Raw genomic sequence first — 5,111 nt, 5'->3', positions numbered from 1 at the left:
GTGGTTTCAGCACTGGATTCCCACATGGCCAACCATGGTTCGAGTCCTGGACCTGGCACCTGAAACACACTGGGTGTGCGCCCAAAATCCCAAGAGGAGAATGGAAAAGAAGGGATTGCTGTGTGGCCATTCCCCCTGGGGGGAGTGATTTCTCACATTTCCTCTCACTGTCTCTCTGTCTCTTTCCTTCTTGGTGAGTGCACACACCCTATAGCAAAACCCTTTTAAAAAAAAAAAAAGGAAAAGAAAAGAAAGAAAACAGGAAAAAGAATAGTGAGGGTTAAAGCTTGGTTCCAAGGGTTTAGGGAGTGGGGGCGACAAGCTAGAGGCAGTGATTGTAGCTAACACTTTCCAGGGGTTTTGCTGTGAAAGGTAAGGAGAGAAACGGGATAGTAGCCATAGGCCATAGTAAAACTAAGGGGCTGTTGTATTTTAGAGTTGTTTCTTTATGCCAAAGGAAAACAGTGCAAAGAGAGGGGAAAGTTGCTAATACAGGAGACAGAAAAGAAAATCACCAAAAATGGATGGGATTTAATACACAAGTGGAAAGGTTGGCCTTAAATAAGGGCATGTGCAGTTCTTCTTTAGTAGCTGACAGCTATTTATAGAGTGTATGACTACAGCCATAGATTGTTTTTTAAAGGATATTGAATCGAACAGATAAGTTTATTTATTCATTTTTTTTATTTTTAAAGAATTATTTTATTTAACTTGATTTATCTATTTGCTTATTTATTTATTTTTAAAATTTGATCAGAGAGGAACAGAGTGAGGGAGAGAGAGGGAAAGTGAGAAAGCAAGTTGCCAGGTCTGGGACTCAAACCACAGTCAGCCATGTGGGAGTCCCATACCCCAACCACCACACCAGCTGTGGGCACTTTTTTTTTTTTTTTCATTCCCAGAGGGTGCATAAGCTTTCCAGAGAGAAAAAGAGGGAGAAAGCATCCCACTAAGGGATGTGATCATGCTATATAGTCCCTTCTCTTTCTCCATCCTGTCAGGATTTGGGGCATGTACTCGCATCCAGCACGGTTTTGAAACTGCAAGGCCTGGGATTCAAACTCCATTTGGTTAGGTGGGATTCAGTTCCCTTAACCACTAGGCAGGCTGTGGAGGCAGCCCTGGACATTCTCTCCTGATTGCTTTTATTTTCTTGGTGAAAAGTCATAAACTGAGTGCAAATTGGGAGAAAGTTTTGTGGAGGTGGATGGTAGTGAAGAGGACATTAGAGAAAGACTTTCAGGAGAATGGGAAATAAAGAGTTTAAGAGAAATACAATATGATTGTATTTCATATTGTGAAATATGAGGCCCACTGGAGGTTCTAGTCATGAATTTTAAATGGATCTGTCAGCACACCACAGCCATGCCTGCAGGCGTGGGGTAGGCAGGGTTAGATTTAATGAGGTTTGAGGTTTTCCTGAGTGAACGCAACCAAGAAAATGGATCAAGGGAGTTGCAGCTGTGAGCAAGAGCGTAATGACAGTGGACCATGAGAGACAGGAAGAAGGGGACAGAGGAGAGGAGAGGGTGGCAGAGTCACGGCTTGTAGCCCCGGCTAGCTAGAGGGGTGGTTGCAGGGACTGGTTTTCTAGAGCTGGAGAAGTAGTAGGCGATGGTTGGTGGGGGGGTGCTTACACGGAAGTCACAAAGTGGGGAGGGATTAAGGGGAGAGCGTTAATTACAGTGAAGAAGTGGATGGGAGGGTGGAAAAAGCCACAAGTGTGAATAAAAGGGAGAGAGGAGCGAAAGTAATTCACACTAGTAGACACTAGAGTCATTTCATTCCAACTGGTGTAAATAGAGTCAAGCAAAGTGGTTAATTTGTGAGGGAGGATCCCAGAGGCTATGAGCGTGAATAAAAAGTAGGACACAGGTGGATGGGATTAGTATTAATAGATTAGGGGCACTAGGGGCCAGCAGGTGGTGTGGTGGTTAAAGGTGCTGGACTCCCATGTGGCTGACCGTGGTTCAAGTCCTGAATCTGGTGGCTTGCTTTCTCACTTTCCCTCTCTCTCTCTGTGTCTGTATGATCAAACTGGAAAGTAACAATAATAATAAATAAAGTTAAAATAAAATAATTATAATAAAAAATAAATAAAAATAAAAGATTAGGGACACTAAAAAGAAAAGGGGAAGAGAGAAAGGCAGGAGTAGGAGACAGGTGTTTTGTGGAGGGGAGTGTCACAACTGGGAAACCCCTCATCTTAGCTAACTCAGCGATGAGGACTGTGCTAGGGACGCACAGGTAGGGAGAGGCGAGGCCTGGGAGCAGCTGTTAGCCAGGATAATAGATAGGCTAAAGCATCACACAGAGCGTGGAGTGGAGAATGGGAGAAGTTAGGGCCAGCGGGTGGTGTGGTGGTTAAGGCGCTGAATCCCACATGGCCGATGGCTCGGTTCGAATCTCAGATCTGGCAGCTTAAAAATCACGTTGTATGTGTGTAAGTGTGTGCCTAAGTTCCTGAGAGGAAAGTGGAGAAGGGACTGTGATATGGCCATTGCTCCCTGGGGATGATTTCTCACTCTCCGATCCTGTCTCTCTCTGGTAAGCGCATGCATCCTATAGCAAAACCTAAGGAAAGAATTGTGAGGAAGGCAAGGAGGTACTTGAACAGCCTGTACTGCGTCTCTGTAAATAGGAAAAACACAGTGGACTACTTACATGGGCTCGTTTATATAATTTACATAGATTACAAGATTGAGCACATAGACGTTTTACTAGAGTTTTTCATAATGATCACTATAACAATCATGCCTTTAACTTCATCTTAAGCTTCAGATCCCCATACTAGACTTCTCTGTATGTTCTGAAGGTTTCAAAACTCTCCTGGAGAACCAAAAGCAATCTCACTTCAGGTTCACATTAAAAAATAAAACAAACAGACATCAACCTCTGTTGGTTTGGATTGTAATTTTGTCTTCCAAAGTCTCATATTTTGAAATTTGGTCTTGGTGGGCAGGAATTGGATATCCCCTAGAAACTCATGTGTGAGGACCCGATAGTACAGATTATATTCTAAAGGCACTAAGTGAAAACATAATTCCTTCATGGGGCCCCTATGTGAGGCCTTTGGATGTAACGTGCAGGTGAGAGGGTGAGAGGGAGTAAGAGCAGAGCAGAGAGAAAGCCGCATGGACACGAACCATGCTTGGCCTTCCTCTGAGTTCTGCCTCCTCCCCCTGGTGATGCCTTTGGACTCTGCAGCCACCAGAGTTGTGAGGTATTAAACTTCTATTTCTGTATAATTCACCTAGCCTCAGCTATTTCCGTTAATGCAAAAATAGACTAAGACAACCCCTCTCCTTAGATATTTCCTAACATGATTACCAGTCCAGGCTCCTAAGGTAGAAAATGTCAAACCCGGGGACCAGCAGATGACGTAATGGCTATGTCACTGGACTCCCATGTAGTCGACCCTGGTTCGAGTCCTGGACCTGGTGGCTTAAACTCACGCCAGGCGAGTGTGCATGCGTGCCCAAGATCCTGAGAGGAGAATGGAGGAGAAGGGATTGCGGCGTGGCCATCCCCCCTGGGGGGTGATTTCTCGCTTTCTGTCTCTCTCTATCTTTCTGGCGAGCGCACACACCCTATAGCAAAGACCTCTCAAAAATAAAAAAAAAAGAAAAGAAAATGTCAACCCTTTTCATGCCTCTCACTCCCCTTATCTAATTAGGCACCAATTTCTACCAGTTTCTTTTCTTTCTTTTTTTTAAGATTTATTTTATTTTATTCATTTATTTTATTTTTAGCAGAGAGAGATGGGGGACAGAGGAGTGAGAAAGCAAGCCACCAGGTCTGGGACTCGAACCATGGTTGACCATGTGGGAATGTCCAGTGCTTCAACCCCCACACCACCTGCTGGCCCCAATTCCTACCAGTTTTACACTGAATATTTTCCACAATTTGTCCTTCCTATTAGGATTGGCCATTAACTATCCAAAATCTTAGAAGTTTTCATATTCCAAATTGGGGCTTGGAAGTGAGGCAGACTGGTTGTGTTCCAACCCCAAGCCGAGAGAGACTAAAGGAAAGCTGTTCCTCTACTCACAACTGTTCTGCCACAAATGCACGGGGTGGGGGTGGGGCGCTTCCCCCACACCAACCACATCTCTTCTCTGTGAATGCTATCTATGTGTCCTATAATTTAATCCGGTTCTGACACTACCCGGAGTTAGCAGACCGCACAGGCGAAGGCTCAGTCATGCGAGACTGACAGTAACGGGCACTGGGCACCATATTACCCACACTTCTGTCTGACTTGGCTACAAATCAGCCGCCTCCTCAGGTTCAATAATTCGTCATAATGGTTCACAGAACTCAGAAAAACAGTTTACATTTACTGGTTTATTATAAAGTATTCCAATGAATAGCTAGAGAAGAGATACATATGGGAACCAGCAGTTAGCGTAATGGCTATGTTGCTGGACTCCCACGTAGTCAACCGTGGTTCGTGTCCCGGACCCGGTGGCTTAGAACTCACGCCGGGCGCGTGTGCGTGCGTGCCCAAGATCCCAGGAGGAGAATGGAGGAGAAGGGATTGCGGCGTGACCATCCCCCCTGGGGGGTGATTTCTCACTTTCTATCTCTATGTCTCTGTCTGGCGAAAACCTCTCCAAAAAAAAAAAGAAGAGATACATACAAACTCTTAGAGTCATTTTTAAAAAGTATTTATTTATTTAATTCCATTTGTTATTATTATTTTTATTTTAATTTGACTGGAGAGACAGAAAGAAAGAGAGAAAGGGAAAGTGAGAAATCAAGCTGCCCGGTCTGGGACTCAAACCTGCAGTCAGCCATGTGGGAATCAGCACTTTGAACCACCATACCACCTGCCAGCTCCCATTTTTTTAAAAAGGTTTTTTGCCATAGTGCACATCCGCTTGCTGGAGAGATGCAGAGTCAGAAACAGTGAGACATTCCCCTTCCAGGGGGGAATGGCCGTGCCACAACCCCTTCTCCTCCATTCCCCTGGGATTTTAGGCATATGCACACACACACACACACACACACACACATGATTTTCTTTTCTTTTCTTTTTTTGAGAGTTTTTGCTATAGGGCATGGAGAACGAAAGCAAGAAATCACCCCCCAGGGGGGATGGCCATGCC

The sequence above is a fragment of the Tupaia chinensis genome, unplaced genomic scaffold (genome assembly GCF_000334495.1).
Source record: "Tupaia chinensis unplaced genomic scaffold, TupChi_1.0 Scaffold145652_1, whole genome shotgun sequence".
Taxonomy (NCBI): domain Eukaryota; kingdom Metazoa; phylum Chordata; class Mammalia; order Scandentia; family Tupaiidae; genus Tupaia; species Tupaia belangeri.
Note: the sequence above shows the minus strand (reverse complement) of the source record.